The sequence below is a fragment of the Podarcis vaucheri genome (genome assembly GCF_965113315.1).
Source record: "Podarcis vaucheri genome assembly, chromosome: 3".
Classification (NCBI taxonomy): Eukaryota; Metazoa; Chordata; class Lepidosauria; order Squamata; family Lacertidae; genus Podarcis; species Podarcis vaucheri.
Genome location: NC_138761.1, coordinates 79,771,493 through 79,795,236, shown reverse-complemented (window position 1 = coordinate 79,795,236; position 23,744 = coordinate 79,771,493). Strand labels below are relative to the sequence as shown.

Sequence of the window (23,744 nt, the reverse complement as noted above, 5' to 3'; positions counted from 1 at the left end):
CATTCTTTAGATATATTATTCCTTGTCATCTCACAGAAACATAGAAAAGGAAGATTACAACAACAGGTTAATAAAAAAAATCAAAGTTCAACAAAACAACAACAAAGGCACCAAAAACAAGGCAGCTGCTAATGAAGCAGAGTTGCTATAAAGTTGCACTGACAACAAAGTCACCCTTTTGGTTTCTTTCAGCTTCTCGTTTTTCTAATCTCAAATTCAGCTCTCTATATTTTTACAGCAATTTTCTTTCTTTCTTTCCTTTTAAAAAAGAAGAACCTTCATGAAAATCCATAACCATTTTAATGCAAATTTTTCATGAAAGATACATTTTGCATGTAATTTTGATGAATGTACACATTTTTGCAAGCAATTTCCCCTAATATAGTGCATTTTGTATTTTATTTTCATAATACATGCATGTATGTGCACTTTCCCTTCATATATACATTTTGTACACATTGTTTGGAGAGCAGCATGGCAAAATTTAGGGAAATGCAAATTTCAAAGGACGCCTGTGTTTCATTTCACATTGTATCATTTCAGATAGAAGTTTTTCATTTAATGCAAACAAAACAAAATTCTCCCCATCTCTACATGTAAGCCAACTTGTATATATCTACCTTTTGAATGAGCTCTTGATTTGTATTCTCCTCATGACAAGAAAGTGTCTCTTTGTGCGCTGCGCATTGCTGAGGACAATGAGGCCTAGATATTTGTTGTATCCAGTGAGAGTTAATAGGATATTAATAATACATCTATATGCAGCAAAAGCTATGTCTGTCAAATAATCAAACTTGAACTTGCTGTTCTATTCAAAGACAAGACAATTACATCTATTAAAGCCACAATGGAAGTAGCTTCATCTTCACCAAAGTCAAAAGCAGCCTGCAGTGATTAATCTTAGCATTTTACTCCGTGCCAAATGTAGGATGAAAACAATGTCGTTTTGTCCAAGTGAGTGTTCAAAAGTGCACAGAAACAACAGGAGATTGCAAAAGAAGCCAACTCTTCGCTCTTGCATTGAGCGCCTCTGACCAATTGCCTTCAGTAACTTACTAAATAATCTCCATTACGAAGAAGTGTGATTTCCCTACAGCTCTCCATCACTGTTGATGCTTACTCCCTCTAGATTTATAAGTCATTATTAGCCTACACATACACACACACACATGTATTTTTAAAGCACTTTCTGTAAAACTTTGCCTTCCTTATCTATTTTAAGAAAAGCAAATGTACTTTGCAGGCATCACTCATGATAGTACTAGGTTCATGTGCTCAACACATTTCCAGGGGAATATTTTGCAAATAAAATGAAAGCCCCTTGCGATTTGTCTCTGAACTTATTTATGTTATATGGATAAAAAGCACATTACACAGCTCTCCCTGTGTGGTACTATTTCCTGTTAAGCTTTAGCTGTGTTTATTTTTCATTTTCTTGCTTCAGTTCTCTCTTTCTTATTCGTTGGCTTGTCGTTATTGTTTAAATAAAGATCACACAAGGCCTTGTTTATGCTGGCAGTCACCTTAGCCCATGGGCAGGGAGTCTCTGACCTCAAAGCAGAAGGTCCTCCGTAAAATTGTGTAAGTTTTCAAAGCACCAGCTCATGGGACAATTGCTTATCTTATAAGCTGTGCTCTCTTTTGTGTGTGACAGACCCCAAAAATGGGAAATGGGGAAAGGTGCGACTGTAGTCACTGGAGTGGGTCCTGTCACACCACATCTCTCCACTTACCAGCTCAAACCACTAATTTATACCTACACCAAATATGTTTGCAATTTGGCTGCCCGGTCACACCATTTAACAAGAGAGAGTTTAGAGCTATTCATGGTCCTTCTGAGTTTTCACCATTCTGAATCATTTAGTACAACTTTCCCTTCAAATGTTTTTGACTGCAGCTCATGGCCCGGCATGGGATATCCCCAGCCACAAGCTGAGTTGCAGGGTGGTGTGGCTGCCGCCATGACAAGTAGCCTCTTTTCTCATCTCCCGCTTCTCTTACCATTACTACAAGAAAGAAGATTCCACCTAAACATTAGGAAGAACTTCCTGACAGTAAGAGCTGTTCGACAGTGGAATTTGCTGCCAAGGAGTGTGGTGGAGTCTACTTCTTTGGAGGTCTTTAAGCAGAGGCTTGACAACCATATGTCAGGAGTGCTCTGATGGTGTTTCCTGCTTGGCAGGGGGTTGGACTCGATGGCCCTTGTGGTCTATTCCAACTCTATGATTCTATGATTCTATGACTGTCATATGCAATAATACTGCTACATGCCACCCGAATCTCCAGTGAGTGGTGTGAGATTCCAGGGGCTGCAGGCATGCTTTACCCAGGGTCTGTGTTTCCTGAGACACAGTGGAGACTATGGTTTCTTCATGATATAGAATTTATTTATGCCTATATACAACATGGTGGGACGCAGGTGGCGCTGTGGTTTAAACCATTGTGCGGCTTGGACTTGCCAATCAGAAGGTCGGCGGTTCGAGGCCCTGCAACAGGGTGAGGTCCCGTTGTTCAGTCCCTGCTCCTTCCAACCTAGCAGTTCGAAAGCACACAGTGCAAGTAGATAAATAGGTATCGCTTCGGTGGGAAGGTGAACGGCGTGGAAGCGGACAAACGCCAGCTCCCTTGGGCAGTAAAGTGAGATGAGCACCGCAGTCCCAGAGTTGTTAATGACTAGACTTGACTGTCAGGGGTACCTTTAGCTTTGCCTTCATATACAACATGAGATGGAGAGGTTTCACACATTACACTCCAAGAGGGTCCCTTGATTCTCCTACAAGCTTGGGTCTAAGAACAGAGAAATCACCCATGCTCTCTGACTCTTTGTTACAACCTGGCACACTCAGCCCACACGGTGCTCTTTGTCCACCTCCTTCCTCATTGTCACTGCTAACCCAGTGAAAACTATTTCCCTCTCACCAACACCATCCAAACTGAACTCCTAAACCCTTTTTGTCTCTTCCTACTAACACACAGCTGGAGAAGGGGCTCCACCTCCCATCAGGACGTTCTGGCACAGAAGGTCCTGATGGCTCACCTTTTATTAAGTGGTTGCCTCATGAGGAATCTGGCCTCTGCTATTTCCAGCTTGAATCCCTGCTAGATCTAGAAGTTTAGTGTTTGTAGATCAACTTCTCAAACCTCAGTTAATTTCTAACAATTACTAAATCCAGAAATTATAGGTGCCTTGCACCTGACACCCAACACTTATGACAATACATTTCTCACATTGTTCAGTCATGATGATGTGCTTCAAACATCAAACAACTCTGAATATTTTTTTAAAAAGAACATCAAACTTTGCACACAACCAGCTAATATGTATTCTGCTTGCACACAAAACTAAATTGTCCGTCTGGCCCCATAAATGACTAATAATTATTATTTATTTTCCCTTCAAAGTTATTTCACACCAATGAAATCATGCATCAGGAACCATTGGCTTTCCATCTTGGGCATTAACTGTGCAGTTGTTTATTTCTTCATTGGGCACCATCTTTCATTTTTATGTCTCACACAGTCCTGTAAAACAAACAGAATGGGTTGGAATGACATCTTGAAATATGCACTCATCATTTCTAAGGTAGAGTGGTCAAGGAAGGGGGGGGTCAGTGAATAATGTAATAGATGGCATTAGCAAACATTTTCTTAACCTACCATGCTGCTGGGCTATATATATGTGGCTCACCATTGCCAAGTCCAATCAACATGCAGGAATGCAAGGTAACACCCTTTATTGTGTACATTGATCCTATCAAAAGAAATAAAATGTAGATTAGAAAATGGTGTGATGAATGATGGTCTTCTAGAAGAAGAAGAACAATAACAAAATAAAGGAGCTCCCCTTGCACAAAGCACAGCATCTTGCATTGCCAGGCTAATCAAAATGCATAGTGCATATTTCAGCAGATTGAAATCAATTGCAACATGAGATAGCCTTTTATTTTATTCATCTTGACATTACTGAGCGATTACTTTACCTTCTGCTGCTCAGCAACTTTCAGGACAGTGCACAACTCAGTGGGCTGACTTAATGGCTATGTGCTGAATCTTTATTTGATTTATTTAGTCCAGTTTGCCACTACAGAGGGCTGCAGCCTCAAAAGGCCTCCTTGAAGATGGAGGATCAGGGTCAAAAACTCACTTGTGGAAGTGATTTCTGTTTTGTGGGAATGAAAACACAAATTTACTAGAATCAAACACTTCTGAGATTAATAGAGGAAGTGACCATACATTCCCGAGGTTGGATTCTGATCTCTGGATCTCTTCCCTATATGGAGTGCCACATCATAAGATGTAGTTCAGGAACAGCTTTTCTGAATATGCAATATGCTATTGTATATTGAATATACTATTACATATGAATAGTAATGGCTGACTTACGGTGAGAACTGGTGCTGGTGCTCCTGAGCACATGATACGGTCTTTATTCATTGGCCAAATTTACATTTGTGAAATTGATATATAATGTTGACATCTTGCAGTGTGAGCAAAAGCAATGCTAAATAGGAAGAGAGCTAAGACAGAAGTGTGTGTGTGTTTAGGGGAGGCAGGTTATAATAAGGGGGATGGCATTAAATCTTCATTGATTTTAGCAACAAAATGCATATTGTGCAAAATTGTGCTCACTTGCAATATAAATTAAGTTTTAAATACAACATAGTTCTCATACCAGATCAGCATTAAAAAAAAAAAATCATTCAAACTCAATAAAGTGCTGGAACACAAGACAGTTGCATAGTCCTGATCTTAAAGTACAAAACTGTCCTATTCAGAAAGCCAGAAGTAGGCTAGTATGTGCCTCATAAGCCCACCCAAATATTGGTTTGTTTTTTTTAAAAAAAAGGTAGTCAAAGTCACAGGTGTCAATACTGATAAAATTGGTGGTTTGCATGTAATAAGGGGGAAAGGCCATGACTCAATAGTAGAACATCTGCCTTTCATGCAAAAAGTGTTTTGTTCAACCTCCAGCATCTCCAAGTATGGCTGGGAAAGGCCCATTGTCTGAAACTGCCAGTCAATCTGGGCAGTATTGAACTAGATGGACTCAGCATAAGGCAACTTATTATGTTTCTATATAACCATGTACATTGGAACCTCGGGTTGCGAACGTGATCCATGCAGGAGGCACGTTTGCAACCCGTAGCGTTCACAACCTGCAGCGCCGCGTCTGCGCATGAGTGGGTCATGATTCGTGCTTCTGCACATGTGCAAAGCGCAATTTAGTGTTTCTGCGCATGCACGAGAGCCGAAACCCAGAAGTAACCAGTTCCAGTACTTCCTGGTTTGGTGCGGTGCGCAACCTGAAAACACATAACCTGAAGCATCTGTAACCCAAGGTACCACTGTACAGTATACTATAGAGAAAGGGTAGCTCACATGGTATCATCCATATGTTTGGGAGTATAACTCATAATCCTTGGCCAGCATGGCCAAGGATGATGGGAGTTGTACTGAACATCTGGAAAGCACCACTTTGGCTACCCTTGCTAGTCTGTGAGACTAAATAAGATGACGGATGTAAGCTTCTTGCCTTGTCCTTATATGTGTTTCTGTTCAGCTGTAGGACGGCTGCCAGAGACAGGGCTGTGGCTGATAGGTAGTATAGCCTTTAGGGGCTTGAAATATGTCTCAGCACAGTGCTTCTTTTATGTTTAAAATCAGATGCAATTTTTAAAAAACTATTCTGTACATGAACTAAAATGTAGCTCTATCTAGCCGAGGGGTGGAAACCAGTCATTTGGTTTGTATTGCATTTCCGACATTCTATTCTTTCATTACCTTTTTCCTTGATGTTTGTTTATTTATGCATAAAACCACCAGAGAAAGTAGATGAAAAGCTAGAACTGCTAGAAGCATAAAAAGTATCCCAGGGCATTGGCTTCCTATGTTTTTACGGGAGAGAGATAAAGATACATCACAAGGGGGACAAGAAAGTTCCTCAAGGGCTATAAAAATGTCAAAAAGAATGGTTTGTTAAAATCTCTTCAAGGAGCACTTCTCCTCTTTCATCCAAGAGGGATACACATACACATACCTGCTTTCTAATCATATGCTTAAAAGACTGAAAAGAATGTCTATTAAAAAAATTCTTCTACCTTGATTAAAATGACTTGTGCCCTGAAAAGAGGCTAACTCCTTATCACAACAGCAAATCTTCTCCAGACAAAAGGACACATGACTACAATGTCAGATCAACAGTCACATGCCAGAACTCCCTTTTCTGACTTATATTTTAAAACTTCATCATTATTAGATGCTATCACAGCTACAGTCATGCCAATTCAACAGAGAAGTAGAAACAGGAGCAGGTGGTATAGGTAGTGTTTCAATCACAGAGGCAAAAGAAATATAGGTTTCATAATAGTTTCATAATAGTTTTATGCTTGTGTTAACTGATTTGCTAAATGAGTCTCTTCTTTCCTCCAGCCTGCTTTGGCCATCCGATGCTGGGATGGACAAGTGGAGTCCTGTTTTCACATACCTATTAAGGTAAAGGTAAAGGACCCCTCCACAGTTAAGTCCAGTCAAAGACTATGGGTTGTGGCACTTATAGCACTTTCAGGGTGAGAGAGCTGGTGTTTATCCACAGACAGCTTTCCGGGCCATGTGGCCAGCTTGACTAAACTGCTTCTGGCACAACGGGACAATGTGATGGAAACCAGAGTGCAGAGAAATGGCATTTACCTTCCTGCCGCAGGGGTACCTATTTATCTACTTGTGCTGGCGTGCTTTCAAACTGCTAGGTTGGCAGGAGCTGGGACAGAGCAACTGGAGCTCACCCTATTGTGGGGATTCGAACCGCCAATCTTCCAATCAGCAAGCCCAAGAGGCTCAGTAGTTTAGACCACAGCACCACCCACGTCCTATTATTACACACCACCACAGTCTCCAAAAAGTGTGTGGCTCCAGAGGTTCCATCACTTACCCAGGTTTGGTTTCCTTAGAATGAAGGCCAGTGGAGAGTGTGGTGGTGTTAGGATATGCGGTTTTATTTACATTCTCATTTCAGCTCCTGGGGGAAGAAAAATATGTTTTTGACAGGAATTAGTGCATGCTGTCTTCAGAAAACTGAATTGTCCTTCTAAACCCTGCACCCTCCAGATATTTTATACTATAATTTTCATAAGCTCTAGCCAGCACAGGCCACATAATGGTCCAAAAGGGCACTAGTATCCAGGCGAAGCCTGGCAAGCCAAGTCATTTGGCAACCCTACTTAAGTGTCCCTGTTTCTTTTGCAAAATGTTGGCGAGTATGGTTTGATTTAAGGCAATTTCATATGTAGTGCATAAACATATGTTTTTAAAAATGCTACTATCCCCCCACACCAATTAATAATTATTATTTTTAGGAACTGGGAACATAACAGCCCAATTTTGTTTTGTGTGTATGTTTAGTTTTGATTAAGTAGTATTGTCTTTCTTTTTCCTCGTATGTTATTGAAATGCATGCCCTTTCTTAGATAATTGTTTCTTTAAAAACCATTGTTTATTCCGTAGTACTCCAACTAGAGAAGTAGCCACAGATACAGACAAATAGTTTGCCATGAGCTTGACGTTCTTCTGCATTCACTTTTTAAATAACCACCCTGTACCTATGGCTCATATAGCAAAAGACCTGACCTTGGGCTAGTAAGGAATGAGTTGGTAGTTGGTAGTGTCTTGCTTTTCTAAAGACCTTTACAATGAGAGAAAGAAATCCAACTGGTGCTTTGAAAGTTCACGAACATTTCATTTTACATGGGCTTCATTTATCCTACAAAATTGACTCAAGTTCCCCCTGCTGGCTTCACCATTGTCATTAAGTTGTCAAAGCTTTCCTGACATAATCTAAAAATGCCAGGACACAATTAAAGACATTTGATGTATCAGTGGGATGCAAGTGCCTGTGAAGAGCATGTTGATATTTTTCAGTTTTGCACATTTAAAAAGTTCTTTAAATGACAAGCAAAGTAGCAACAACAACAAAGTAGAAAATATGCCTGTGCAAAATGGACTTCTTTGAACCACAGAGCACAATCCATTAAGTTCCACTAAAATACAATATTTAGGCTGAAATTCTATACGCACTTACCTAGGATCAACTGCTATTGAATCCAATAGCAGTTACTTCTGAGCAGAAACATATAGGATTGCACTGATGAGTTCCATTTAAATATAGTACCACCAAAAAATCCATACTTACAAAAATAAAGGGTATGGTTGATTGAGTGTATAATGCAATATGACTCAGAGCATCTCTGTCATTTGATAGTATAAAATCTGAGATGGAATATATTTTGCTGTATCAGAAACCACATGCCAACATGGGGCCCATATACATGGTTCTCTGAGTGAGTTCCACATCTAACAATGGGAGTTCTGGATCAGAAGCAAACCTCCACAGTCAAATGGACCTAGTCCCCACTTACAAACAGGTTGCTTGGCAATGCTGGACCAGTGCTGACTGTGATCTGATTAGCAGTTATCTATGAACACATATAAGGGACGCAGGTGGTGCTGTGGGTTAAACCACAGAGCCTAGGACTTGCCGATCAGAAGGCTGGCAGTTTGAATCCCCACGAGGTGAGCTCCCGTTGCTCAGTCCCTGCTCCTGCCAACCTAGCAGTTTGAAAGCATGTCAAAGTGCAAGTAGATAAATAGGTACCACTCCGGCGGGAAGGTAAACAGTGTTCCGTGCGCTGCTCTGGTTCACCAGAAGCGGCTTAGTCATGCTGGCCACATGACCCGGAAACTGTACGCCGGCTCTCTCAGCCAATAAAGCGAGATGAGCCCCGCAACCCCAGAGTCGGTCATGACTGGACCTAATGGTCAGGGGTCCCTTTACCTTTATGAACACATATGCACATTCAATAGCACAGCCCACCCTTGCGTGCATTTTCTTCTTAGATCAATCAAATGCAGTAAAAACAAAACCAATTACATTAGCTCCTCCAATGCAAATAGAAATCCGTTTTGGCTTTGCTGTTCTTTTGGCAATACTGCAAGTACGTGGAAAAATTAGAGGGGGGGGCACCCTGAAAGGGCACATCCAGAGGGCACATGAACAGCACATGGTCTGCACCAAGTTGCAGAAATCTGAACACACATCCTAGTTCAGATATTGTTTCTGTCCGAGGCAAGCGATAATCAACTCAGCCACTCATCTATGATGGATGTAATAATACTGACCTTACAAGGCAATTGTGCAGGATTACTGAGATAATGCATGAGAAGCCTTTTGGAAACTCAGAAGCCACTATACAAATGTTATGTATTAGTGTGTTTTTTATTACTCCTGTTATTAGGCACAGAATGAAGTCTCAAGTCACACTCTAGTAATTCTCTCTGTTACTTACATGACAATATCTACCAACTAGAATAGCTGGACCAATTTGGCAAATGTTAGAGCTTTTACGACTGAAATAGATAACTTGTTGGATTTTAAAGCTGTATGGCATTTGGCAACTGATAAGAAAAGCTATGTGCATTCCGCATCATCCAACACTAGGAATCAGATTAACAGAAATTGTGCATTTAAAATTTCTCCAGAAAATGCAAGTTAGGAGAATTTGCATTAAATTCTTCCTAGCTTTGTTTCAGATTTGGAATAAACAAAATAGGTATGAGATAGGTGTCAGGAAAATTCATGCCCCAATGCGGAGAGAACAATATCTGTATATTTCACCAAATGTTTAAGAAATTGATATGTCCTTTCCTTTTTCCTAGACTAATACACCTTTTGTTAGATTTTGCCACTTCTTGTAATTTTTTTTACTAGCTTTGCTCATATGTCTTCAACAGGAGCCCAATCTGACACACAGACATTTAGCAACTGATCCCCCCCCCCAGCATTGAAATAAGTGATGGGGAAAGCTGTTAATGTCTCACTAACTTTCTGTGGGTGGAATTCAATGTTGCGCTATTACGTATGTCCCATCTGCACTAGCATTTCAGCTTGCTAGACAAAACAATCCTCCAGCACTATTCTGCAGGTTCTCCTGACACATATATACAATTTCAGTGTGTAAGAGAGGTGGGAAAACTTCTCTGCACAAGAGGTCCTCGAGCAGGGCTTCTGCTGGTGGGGATCTTTAGGTGAATCCTGCCCTGTACATCAGATTGCTGTTTAAAAGCACGAGAGCAGCATCCCTAAAGAAATATGGCAACCCTTTGCTATTATATGAAAGAGAAAAATATGGCTCAATCTTGTCTCTCCGTTTCTACCGAGCATTTATTGTCACATATCCACATATTGCCATGCGTACAACACTGGACGCTTTTTGTTCTGAGCTGTGCACATCATCATGCCATTTGTATAAATGTGTAATGATCCCTCATGAAATAGGACTGAACATGATTATTTGTGAAGTATCACATCCCAGGGAGCTGTTAGTGTGTTGATGATTGCTTTTCCTTTAGAAATGTGCATTTCATGCCACTTAATATGATGGATAACAGCGAAGGTCATACACTGTCAGGAGGAGATATAAATTCTGAGGTCCTATTTAAAATTAATAAATGGTTTATATCTCAAAAGGTGAGCAGTCAATGAGTAGCTATTACACCTCAGAGAGTTAACACATCTTACTTCCCATTCTAGGCTGTACTGTCTAGGAGGATACATTTCTGAGAGTGAGGCTTGTCTATCCATCTTTGAACAAAACATATATTTCCCCCTCTGTTTACCAGAATTTACCCCTCTCTGTATTTATTTAAATCATCCTATTATTCATGCTTTTGATCACTACATGTAAAACATGAACTGCCAGTGCCTTTAAGGACCTTGGTCAAATTAAGAGGCAGAAGGGTGGGAGAAGAGAATGCTAAGAAGAGATTATATTTTTCTGCCATGCCAGCAACCAGTAAGCTTACAAATCACAGGATAGTCTAGTCCATCCTTTCTCAGCTTTGGGTCCCTAGATGTTGTTGGACTACAACTCCCATCATTCCTAGCCAGCACGGCCAGTGGTCAGGGATGATGGGAGTTGTAGTTCAATAACATCTGGGAACCCAAGGCTGAGAAAAGCCGGTCTAGTCTCTAGTTGGGGGTGAGGAATCCTTTGTGGTTAGGGGGCGCATTCCTTTGTCGGAATCCTCTCAGGGGCCACATACCAGTAATGGGGAGGGCCAGAGGCCAAAACGTAAGTAGAGCAACTGATAAAATTATTATCTTTGTACAGCCCCACAAAAGTCAATTTTAATGGCATTGGTTTGTTTGCATGTTTGTAACATTATTTATATGTCACCTTGATGTCCTAATAAACTTCATTAGGCTTACGTTCTTAGACTCTTCCTTGTTATCCCTATCTGAACTCAAGCCAGGATCTTCCTTTGCGGCCCCAGATTGAATTTTCAGTCACCTGAGATTATATGATGCCAGGTGATTGACAGGGGCACAGGCCCACCCACCTATCCAAGTAGCCCTTCTGGATCCAGCCAACCTGCTGGATCCAGTTCCCTAGTCGTGTTATAAAGAATGATAATGCTGATTGTCACGTCCAAAGAAAATGCAAGCTTTGTACCATAGGCAAAAGCTATAACCTTGCAAATGAACAGTCAGTTTACAGGTGATTCTAGTTAGGGTCAAACTATTTGGGATATCAGTCACATGGTTTGTCCTTCAGCACAGAAGTCCTTCAGATGCAGTAAGGACAGGAGGCCCCATCTAGATTGGGAGTCTGGCATGGAGTAGGAGGATTTGAGCACTTTGCCCTTCATTATGGTCCCAATCTGGTGGGGTGGAGACTCACTAGCATTTTAAGAAAATTTGAGCTTTTCCCCCATGCAAATGGCAGGTGGGGGGCAACCTATGTCGGGGGATAAAGAGCTGGAGTCTCCTATCCCCCCCCCTTCCCCAAAAAAAGTCCAGATCCACAATGTCCCCCTCTGTTGGCTTTTTCTGAAAGAAAAACCATGCACTCAATGACAAACCATGTGATTAATGTCACATATGTAGTTAGAAACCTAGAAGGTTAAAAACAAAAAAGGACAGTCAAAGGCTAATTAATGACAGAGGCATTTGTCCAACACAACACGACTTAGCCACAGCACTGGAAGCAGTAAAAATAGTGTCTCATTAGTCTTTTAAACATTTATTCCTGATTCTACATGAAATTGATACTTAATCACTTTCCCAGTGTACAGCAGGCATTTATTGCACAGGGAAAACATGGAGAATGGAAAGTTTATGAAATCTCAGTCAATCTCTGCTCTGTTTGAAAAATGATTCATTATAATGGGCCACTAGCGGCAGAGTGCCTCTGAACGGAAGCCTGTAATTAACTTTGCTTCATGTTTTATTGATAGCATTTGCTGTTTTCTGGGACCTGAGCATACCTTTCTGTGGAATGTAGTATCCTCCAGTTATAGATGGCACTCTAAGCATATTTTCTGCTAAACTCATTGGACTTCTGCAGGAGCAGGCAGCTAAGAGCAAGACCACTGTAAGACTACTGACCATGTTGGCTAGTGATGACGTGTGTGTTGGAGGACCACATGCTCTCCAGCCTTACCCTAAGGTGGTCAAATGTATACAGACAGCTATAGATGCGGTGCGAAACATTTCCCTATAATTTATTGAATTATGAAAGGTGAGGTACAATAAAAGGGTGTATCCAGCTATGTCATACCTGGAGGGAGTAGACCCATTTAAGTCAATAGACAAGTAGCTAACTTCACTGATTTCAATGAGTATACTCTCTGAGTACTGTATGGTTTCGTTTAGTCACTCTAGCCTAGGAATAGGATCCTGTAGCCCTCCAGTTCTCCAATCTGACTTTAACAGATTGGAGAACTGGGTCAAAACTAACAAAATGAATTTCATTAGGGACAAATGCAAAGTTCTACACTGAGGCAAGAATGCCTTGACAGAAGGACGTGTGAAATGGATCTATGAGTCCTAGTAGACCACAAGCTTAACACAAATCAACAGTGTGAAATAGCAGCACAAAAAAACCCCTAATGCAATTCTAGGCTGCATCAACAGTCCAGATCAAGGGAAGTAATAGGGCTGCTCTAGCCTGCCTTGGTCAGAACCAGTTCTGTATCCAGTTTTGTACGCAATGAATTCCAATTACAAGAAAGGAGCTTCCAACAAAACATTAGGAAGAACTTTCTGACAGAAAGAGTTGTTTGACAGTGGAATAGATTATCTCAGAAGGTGGTGGACTCTCCTTCATTGGAGGTTTTTAAGTAGAGGTTGGGCAACCATCTGTCAGGGATTCTTTAGCTGTGATTCTTGCAGCAGGAGATTAGACTAGATGACCCTTTGAATCCCTTCCAACTCTACAATTCTATGATTCTGTGTGGTTGGACTGCAACTTCGATCATCTCTAACCACTGACCATGCCAGATGGGGGGCCTTGGCCACAGAATATCAGTGGGCCCTTTGGCTCTCCCCTTTCCTCCTCAAAGCACACCCATCTCTCTTTCCCCCAGCAATTATCACCAATTAGCTGATGTAAAAGGGGTGCATGAGAATCTTCCATTCAGCAAACGAATAATAATAATAAAATACACTGGGCACACTCAAACCCTTGGGGACACCCAGAGTATATCTTTGGATCCAAGTCCTAATATTCAAATCTCCTTTGCCACTTTCGACATCAAGCCTCTACTATCCGGTTGTCTGACAATCCATCTACAAACCTCCTGTGACCAAGCAGCCATTTGGTGATTAATGGACCAGCAATTATATATAGTCTGAATAACATGTCACAGTGTTAAATGCGCACAACAAAGTAGCTAGAGATTATTGCTGACTCTCCTGAACTGTAATAATTTCTCAGGAGAGCAAGCCTGCTAGTGAACCTAGCCTAGAAACTTGGAGGGTGGCTGACAGTTGAGAGGGGAAGAAGAATTAGACTATTGGAAGAAGTTAAGAGGTTGTAATTGACTGTGGAGAAAGGATAATAGCATTTGTGTGCATCAATATGTGTATGCGCTTTCCTTCAGAAGAGGAAAATGAAGAAATCCTATTTCATCAAAAGTCATGGGGTTGTTTCTAGGCAGCACCTTACCTCGGTAAAAAGCAAAGAATGAGCTGGCTTTCTCGCATTATGCAACCGCAATCCTGCTGTCAGCTCTACTAATATCTCTGACTTAGGTTCTTTTTGTATATAGAACTGCTTTGAATGAGAGGAGCTCATTGCGTGAGCCTGGCACCCCCAGAACCCAGGACCAATCTCAATTATTACACAGGAGACGTTGCATGGGTCATATCAGGCCACAACTTTATTGATTACAGATGAAGGGTTCGGCAAGGCATTGGGAAATCGTTTGACAATCAGCCTGCCTGTTGAGGTATGTCATTTGGGGGTTAATCCAAGCCAAAGGGAACACACATCAAGTAGGTACTCATTGCACGGTTGCTACCTTGAGGAGTGCTGCAGTTCACTTCCTGGGTCTGTGTGAAGCCAGAGAGGGTTCATGCCAGCCCAGAAAACCCCCTTGTCTCTAGCACACCCTTCGGATCCTGGGCTGGTGCCAGCACCATCCTGCAAAGATGCCTGACTAGAAGGTAAGCATCATTCCATTAAGGTGAATGAGACACTGCCCCACCAACATCACTCTAATTTCCACCACCACTCACCACCGCCACTCACCTGCCCGCCTTTTTACTGACAACTAGTCCAGGGGAAGCGAGTGGTGCTGTGGTCTAAACCACTGAGCCTAGGGCTTGCCAATCAGAAGGTCGGAGGTTCGAATGCCTGCGACGGGGTGAGCTCCCATTGTTCAGTCCCAGGTCTTGCCAACCTAGCAGTTCCAAAACACTTCAAAGTAAAAGTAGATAAATAGGTACCGCTCCGGCGGGAAGGTAAATGGTGTTTCTGTGTGCTGCTCTGGTTTCTCCAGAAGCGTCTTAGTCATGCTGGCCACATGATCCAGAAAAGTTGTCTGCGGACAAACGTCAGCTCCCTTGGCCAGTAAAGCGAAATGAGTGCACAACCCTAGAGTTGTTCGCAACTGGACTTAACTGTCAAGCGTCCTTTACCTTTACCTTTTTAGTCCAGTGGGTGGCACTGTTTGTGAACCTTTCCCTCCATAGTCCCCAAAGAACTTAGTAGGGAGGACTATGGGCACAAAACTAGAATCAGTTGGCTCTGCCTGCCATTGGCTCTGGCTCCATCTACTGTTGGCCTCTGTGCCTTTGGTCCCACCAACAAGCACCAGCCACTACCGCTGTTAGTGCTGCACTTCACTGATGTCATTATCCAGGCTTTCCCACATGAAATACGTCCTAAAGCAGTGCTTTCAAACTAGCAAACACTTTCCACATCCATTTGCCTTCTAAGGAATCTTTAGCATCTTCCTGGACAGGATTCTGGATGTACAGCCACTTTGTACCTTATCAAGATATTCCTGTTGCTCCCTTTGAACAGGGACTGTGCCCTGGAACACACGCAAAACTTTGCAGTGGCTTTGTAAATAAGCAAGCTATACCTCAGGGATGCTTGTCTGGTATTACTGATGTTCTCATCGAGGAACCTCTAAGTTCCCCCAGAGCACAGTTTGAAAACTATTATTTTACCGAATTCCAATTTCTATGGAAGTTTTATTCTACACATTAAACAGGATGTGCTGGACAGGGCACATTTACCAGTTAGAGACAAAAGGGATTTGGTAATAGGCCAGTATTTTACCTCTTCAATTAGGAGACAAAGTATGTTGATGATGGCATTAGAGGGAATTTTTAAGAAGACCTTGAATCTCAAAAAAGGTAAGTAAACATATACAAAGAAATGCCTAACTCAGCTCCATGAGCTGTGAGGGTTTTGAGGGTATTCTGCCAACTGGAACGATGCTTAGAAAAGATTAAGTTTCTAATTAAAATTCATTCACTGTGTCATAGATGGTGTGTGGGTGTGTGGGGTGTGTGGGGGGGGGGTGTAGGGTGGTGTATCTAGTGGGCACAGACTAGAGGTTCCACAATGTGCTTCATGTTTAGACTGCCCTGTTTTATTTCCTGCAGAAGGACAGAAGCCACACACTGCTAGGCTCACCTTGAACTGCAATCATTAAATGAAAGAACAAGTCCTTCTCAACATATTTGCTGTTGTGATCTGTATATGCAAACGACCATCATGGACTGTTGTGTCCCCTCTCTGTGGTTCTTTGGCCTTTCAAACCACACAGCGTCACAACAGAGACCGGCAAGGCAGAAGGAAATACCAACAATGCCAAACGCCACCAGCTGCTTCAATCAACATGTCCACTCTTTAAATAAGTTTAAAAGTTCACCCTCAAGCAAAGTCACTGCCGCTTTAATTCTTCCTTTCTCTCTCCCCAGATATTCATTTATACTGTTTGCATCAATGCGCTTGGCAATTTATATTCTGTATCCCTAGTACTCTTTGCATGAAATATCTCTGTTGGAATTCCTGTTTACTCCTCATTTCAGTTGTTACTACTGCTTTTTGAAACAGCAGGCTCCAGTTAATTAAAATAAATTTAAATACAGATACATTTAGTAATGGAAAATGTTAGCAAATTGAGGCAATTTTTTTTAGCAGCAAGATTCTAAAGTCTTATTAATAAAATTGAACAAATAATCCCCCCATCTCTACCCCCTCCCCAAATCTTAGGTTTAGGTAATTACAAAGGAGCAGGAGGAGGAGGAGGAGGAAAGGGGGGGGGAATCAAGGACCTGTTATTACTACTGCATAATGCCAGGTCATAATGTGCTGGGTAGGGGTTAATGCAGGAAAATTGGACATGGTGAATTAACACAAAATAAATGATTGTATGGCTATGTAATTACATTCCAACCACCATGCTAATTCTAATTTATATCAATTCAATAATTAAAGAAAACAAGCCCTTGCTTGGGTTTCCTATTCATAATGCTGCAAGGAGCCGATGATTCCATGCCTGCTAGAATGCTGGGTCATAAATTGTACAATGACATAATTCTTAATATGTCAAAGACGTTTCTCACTATGGGTGCCAGATTTGAAAGAAGCACACTGTTAATCAAATCGGGTCAAATGTAAATAAGATAGAGCCAACAAGAGCATAACAAATTCAATTCTGCTTTGGCCGGAGAATTAAATTAAATACATATTTAGCTAGTGAATAATACTGACCTTATTGCACTAGTTTTAAAATGCAATCTTTGATGTAGTGATCAACAACCATGTATCAAATTTCCTGGTACTTGTGGATCACAGTTGTAAGCAGCAACAGTGTCTTCCTGGCCCCAAAGTACATCTTTTAGCTATGGGTAGAAGGTCTTGCTTAAATGAAGCATACTCATAGACTGTGGGGCTCTCTGCCTTGCAAGTACAGTTATTACTACCTGATTCCCACCATATATCCAGTTTCCAATGTCGGTGCTATAACAACAATAACAGTAATTAATTTGATTGCTCATGTGTCCTTCAGCATCAGGCCTGATGGGGTGATCAAGTTTAAGCAGAGCAAGAGCACTGTACATGTGGCTTTTTCAAGTGCAGAGCTGAAGGAAGAGCGTTGAGCAGGAGCAGAACTAACAAGAGTAAATTTTCCCTAAACCTAATTTTTATGTCTTGAAGCACTAGCTTAGTGCCTGCCAAGAAATTGAGTCAGTGGTTTCTTCTGTCTCTGTTTAGGGCAAAGGAAGGAAGGTGGGAAAAGCTCTCTCCTCTTGCCCTGTTGCACAAGCCTTCTAGCCAAAAGCAGAGACTTGAAACTGGGGGAGGGGGGGAGATTGTTGGCACAAGATTTAGGACATAATATACAAATGGAAGCCTGGGAATATTATGGAAAGTGAATTTAAAATTTTCTGACTGCATATTACTAAAAGAGAATTATATGAAAATGATATATTGATGGTATATCACACCAGCAAAAATGGCAAACATGTATAGAACAGGCTCCAATAAGTGTTGGAAGTGTGAAGGGGGGGGGAGGCACGTTTTTTCATTTGTGGTGGAATTGTAAAATAATTAAAAACTATTGGGAAATGATGTATAACGAAATGAAAAAAATGTTAAAGATAACCTTTGTTAAAAGACCAGAAGATATTTTACTAGACATTTCAGGTCAAGAACTGCCAAAAGAAAAGAAGAAACTTTTTATGTATGCTACAACCACGACTAGGATATCGCTAGCCCAAAGATGAGAAAGTGCTGAACTAAAGAAGAATGGCAAGAAAAACTGGTGGAATATGCTGAAATGGCGAATCTAACTGAAAGACTCGGAGACAAGGACAATAGAGACTTTTAAAAAGACTGGGAGCTGTTTATGTTATATCTACAGAAACAATGTAAAAACATGGACTCACTAGCAGGATTTGAGTAAACACAATTATCAAAACGAATACTGTATAGAAATTACAAAGATGATGTTAGGATGACAAGAGCAAAACAATACTGAATTTAAAGAACTTTACATTAAGAGATAACAAAACAAGCAGGAAAAGTTGATATGTAAATAACCAGAGGAGGAAGTTGAGGGAAGTCCTGGGGGGAAGGGGAAAATTAAGGGATTGTCTTTCTTTTGTTATTTGATATGATGTTATTATGATAAAATGTAAAACTCAATAAAAAGCATTTTTTTAAAAAAAAAGAAACGGGGGGATAAAGCCTTGGTATCAGCTAAAACACATAAGAGCATAAACATAAGTTATGTGGGAGATCATATGAGTTTTAGAAGACATCTGAAGGCAGCCCTGTTTAGGGAAGCTTTAATGTTTGACAGACTATTTTATTTTAATATTTTGTTGGAAGCCACCCAGAGTGGCTGGGGAAACCCAGCCATATGGGTGGGGTATAAATAATAAATTATTTTTATTATTATTATTCAAATCCAACAATGCATATTCTTGCTAGCTGGTAAGTTTAGGGGCTAACAGCCACAGAGCTATATTGCTGCAGCAACTCTCCAGTGTTTCAGTGGTATATTGCTGATAGGCAGAGACACAGACCATTGAAGTACATCACACAGGCCTCTGTGCAATGTCATTTTGCCTCCTCTCCAGAGTGGGAAGGAGCTCAGTTGGTAGAGCATGAGACTCTTAATCTCAGTCATGGGTTTGAGTCCCCCTTTGGGCAAAAGACTCCTGCATTGCAGGGGGTTAGACTAAATGACCCTCGTGGCCTTTCCAACTCTATGATTCTATGATATAGTGATTTCCTGTTCCTTTCCCCCTCTCTCTTTCTTCAGCCAGCTATGCAGGGCAATGTATGTCCACTTCCTCCAACTCAGGCACATGCCAGAGGCTGCTTTTCCTGTAAATATAAGTATTTTACCTGCATAGTTTTTAATGTTGCTGTAGCTGAGAACCAATGCAAGGCTATAAGTAAGTAAATCATATTTTAAGCTCTGTTGTTTGATTCTTTGTTAATCAGCAGTATGAAAGCGGAAGTCAGTTTGTTTTGCAGCTGGACTTAATTGAAATCATTTTGCTTCTAATGGTAGGACTTTACTCTGTTCAACCCACCCATGTGGTCACCTGGAGGGAGAAATGTCAATTAAGAAATCCTCTCCTATCTATTAAAACCATCCCACAAGATGAGCCTGCTGGTTCAAGCCCATCTAGTCCAGCTTCCTGTTCTCACAGGGGCCAACCAAATGCCTGTGGGAAGCCTCCAAGCAGGATATGAGCGCAATGACATTCTGCCCACCACATATTGCCTCTGAGAGTGGAGTTAGAACAAGATAAGACATTGTGACTGCTAGCTCCTGACAGCAGCACTGCCATTTATGAATTTGTCTCGTCCTCTTTTAAAGCCACCCAAGTTGGTGGGCCATCTCTGCCTCCTGTGGGAGCAAGTTCTATACTTAAATAGTATAACTATGCACTGTGTTAAAAAAAACCCCCAAAAACCCTTTCATTTTATCTGTCCCAAATCTTCCAACATTCATCTCCATTGGATGTGCATCAGTTCTAGTAATATGAGAGAGGTAAAACAATTTTTCTCTGTCTGTGCTGTGCATAATTTTATAAACTCCTCTCATGTCACTCGGCAGGCCGGGTCATCCTCTTATATACCTGCTGGGATTGACAAGGCATCTGAACCTCACCTGAATCTCATAGCTCTCCTGTAGCTGCCTCTGATTACTTATCATTTAACTCTTGGGGAAAATAATTAGCATCACGCATCATGTGCATGGAAGTTGCAGAACCAATTAACCAACTAGAAGGATTATTGTTAATAGCACCAGTTTTTCTATAACTTGATATTGCTGGATAGTTTTGATGAACTGCAAAAGCATTTTTAGTTTGCTTTCTGTTGCCACCCTGGAACTTTTCTTTATTAGTGCCACTTTGTTTTGTACGATTCCTTGCAAATGAAGGAAAACAACTTTTCTGCTTGTATATGTTGATAATATAATGTTGGTTACTGAGGACAAACAAGATTGTACAAAAACAAGGTTGGGTGCAGACCCGGCCAGGACATAGGCATCCTGACTGTGACAAAGGTAACCTGTGTGCGTGCGTGCTTGCTTGCTTGATTAACCGCTGTTGGGAACTTCAAGGTCCCTGCTCTCCCTTCTTATGGTCTTTGTACTGGACCTGGAGACTCCAATAGACAGCATTCCATGCCAAGAAGGAGGGCAAGTGGGCATCCTATCAAATGACAGGGCAGGAGCTACACGGAGCAGGGCCTTTTCACTGGTGGTGCCCATTGTATGCCTCTCTCTTCCCAGACCTGCTCTCTTTTGGCCTGTATTTTGGAGCTTTATAATTTAGGAAGACTTTGGAAGAACTGGTTGCCAAGTCTTATCAGTCGCTGACGTATGAGTGGATTTTACTTGCTGCTATTCTGTGCTTCTGGTGCACCAGGGTTTACACCAGCATAATAGAGTTGGCCAGGGTGCCAGAAGGGATACAATTTACGAGCTTTCTCCATTATCTGCACAGCAGGGGGTCATCAGGCAACAGTGCAAAGGCTGAGCTGAAGTGTTCCCTGCTGGTTACTTGCTTTCAGCAATAGGGGTCACTGTTTGGTAGTACCCAACTGGTTAGCTGTCAGATTCTAGAGCTCCCTATTGGTGGCTCTTAGGTAATTCACAAAATACAGAGTCCATTCATAAAATACCACGTTCATTCATAAAGCAGTAACAAAAATCTCCATTGCTACATATTGGGTGTATATTTCAGCAGTTGAACGTACAAGTTTTTGGCCATGCTGTAGTGTAGTGCTTATGCGACTGTGAATAAAAGGTGGCTGGGCCCATCATCCTGGGGTTTTTTGGGGGAAAAGGGGACAAAACTGATTTCCAATAAGTGCCCTCCTTTTATTTTCAAAGCAAGTCCTTGAGTCTGCACTCTGAATGGTGACACCAGGGACCTAGAAGGTGTAGTCCAACCCCTGCACAGTCTCATCAGGGCTGACCTTAAGGCAATTAGAGCAATTGGGCCAAATTGGGCCCCACGGGCCACTTATAATGGGGCCCCCACACCAGGGCAATCTTGATGGATTTTATTTATATCTATAAGATTTTGCAGACTTTGGCTGTGAACTGGGGCCCTACCAAAAAAAAAAAATTCAAGTTGCACCCCACTGCTTCAATTTGGGCCCCACTGGCTAGCCACGAGTCTCATAGTTGCTGGGCCTGAGTTGCCCTGCCCTTGCATGAAGTCTTGGGTTGGCAATTTTGGGAGAGGAGAGACTGCCCGCTGGGGAGCAGGAGGGCTGGTAAGGCCCCCTAGGCTTAGAGGCCCTAGGCTTCAGCCTACTTAGCCTATGCATATACATTGTGGCTATCCAATCGCTCCCACCCACACAAACAGTGAGGTCAGTCCTTATGATCTCACTGCAACACATGCCCTCTGCGAGGAGGACTCGATTTTCCAACTCCACAGTATTCTTTTTGATGTGAGGTACCCTCAAGTCTTGATACTTCAGCATCTTAAAGCTTTAGATCAATTATAAACTATCTAAGCAACACATCTACTACTATTTATGCATTTTGTTGTTGTGGCAGAAGCATGGTTTCTCATGCACACTTGACACTGATTTTACACACACACACACACACACACACACACACAAATAATCATTCATTTGACCTACTATTAATGTCTGGGGTATTAAGAGGCAAATTGAGAGTCAGGGGAAAAATCCGTATTCATCACACAGATATTTAAGGGTTATATAAATAAGTCACAGGTTGCATACCTGCTGACAATTTTGAATTATTGCCTTAAATCTCTTGGGTCAAAAATAGAGGTAATAGCAGTTCCCCACTGCAGGTACTAAAGAATCCTGCCAAATTACTATCAAATGGTGTTAAATATATAGAAGCGAGCCATAAGCATTGGGGGAAATAAGTATATAATTAGCACTCACCCTTTGATTTCTATGTGAGCGTACTAAAGCAGCAGTGAAATCTCCTGCCAATATGAAAATCACTTCAGCTCTGGTGATTAAGGGTCATAGCTCTCAGTCCTCCAGCTCTAAGAAAATTCAGGCTGAGCCACAGTTGTCACATGGAGGCCACTTAAATGAGGAAAAATAACTCACAAGTAATGGGCAGCATTAGCGTATCTGTTATTTGTGACTTATGACTATAGCAGTATGAGCTCATAGCTTGGCCTGTAATGTGAAACACATTATCCAGATTGTGGGCTGACTAGACAGAGAGCAGACATGGTCAGCTATGTAACTGTTACACACTAACAGATCCCAGGATCAGCAGTGAACTGAGGAATGGGTGGGAAAATTGAATTAGCATCTCAGCAGTGCCTTCCTGTCCTCATTATCTGTCTCCTGCCCCAAATGTTCAAATCAACTACAGACTTTCCACTGCCGCGTGAGGCAAGCATCTCTGCTTCAATCATTCTGGAGGAAACACAGAAATCTACCTATAAGAGGGTAAGCTCAGGCACATTAAAAGCAACTGGAGTGTACCAAGAGAACAGCTTAGACATTGCCACAGAGAGCTAGAAATGTATGGGAATCCAAGATCATTCATGACAGATGCGGGAAGTGGTTAAGGGGGTGGGAGGTCACCCTTTATGTAGGCCTCTGTTGAAAGAGAAACAGGAGAATGTGGCTCCCTTAATTCCCCTTGATCCCACAGCCTTTGATGCCAACAATCATTGTGTCCTTCTGGAGCAGCTGCCTGAATTGGAGATAGGTTGCATCACTTTGTGATGGTTCCAGTCCTACTCTGATGGTCATTTTCAGAAAGTGCTGCCTGAGGAGTACTGGCCCTGTGGAGCCTTCAGTGTGGAGTTTGCCAGAGTCTGATATTATCCCCCGTGCTGTTTAACATCTGCATGAAACTGCTGAGCGGGGTCATCTGGAATTATGGAGTACTTTGTCAGCAATATGCTGATGGTACACAGCCATCGTCCTCTTTACAGCTGCAGTGGCAGTGGAAGTGCTGGATGAGAACCAATAAACTGAAGCCTAATCCAGACAACACTGAGGTACTGTTAGTGGCTGGGTCCCTAGACTGGATTAGTGGAATGTGTGCTGCTCTGGATGGAGTTAAGCACCTTCTGAAAGAGAAGGTGTGTAGCTTGGGAGTACTTCTGGAGCCATATTGTCACTTGAGGCTCAAGCAGCCTCAGTGGCACAAGCTGTCTTCCATCAGCTGGACAAGGGCAGCCTAAGAACTGTTGTCTATGCTATGGTTACCTCTGGCTTATATTACTGTAACACAATAGAGGTGGGTCTGCCTTTGGAGATGGTTTGGAAACTGCAGCTTGTCGCTTACCAGAACAAGGTGGTGAGAGCACATGGATCATACTGACGGTAATTAATTTGGTTTATTACCTACCCATCACCTTGGGGTCCAAGGGCAAATCACAACAATTTAAAAATACA

At 41.8% G+C, this 23,744-nt stretch overlaps 1 long non-coding RNA gene across 1 annotated transcript; it reads right to left on the bottom strand.

The window, feature by feature from the left end:
* Positions 1-3,329: 3,329 nt before the first annotated feature.
* LOC309530025 lies at positions 3,330-22,378 on the bottom strand. The gene is made up of 3 exons (XR_014218589.1): positions 22,260-22,378; positions 6,929-7,015; positions 3,330-3,522 (listed from the first exon to the last, which is right to left on the bottom strand). It is a non-coding gene; the product is annotated as an uncharacterized lncRNA (long non-coding RNA).
* Between the last annotated feature and the right edge of the window lie 1,366 nt (positions 22,379-23,744).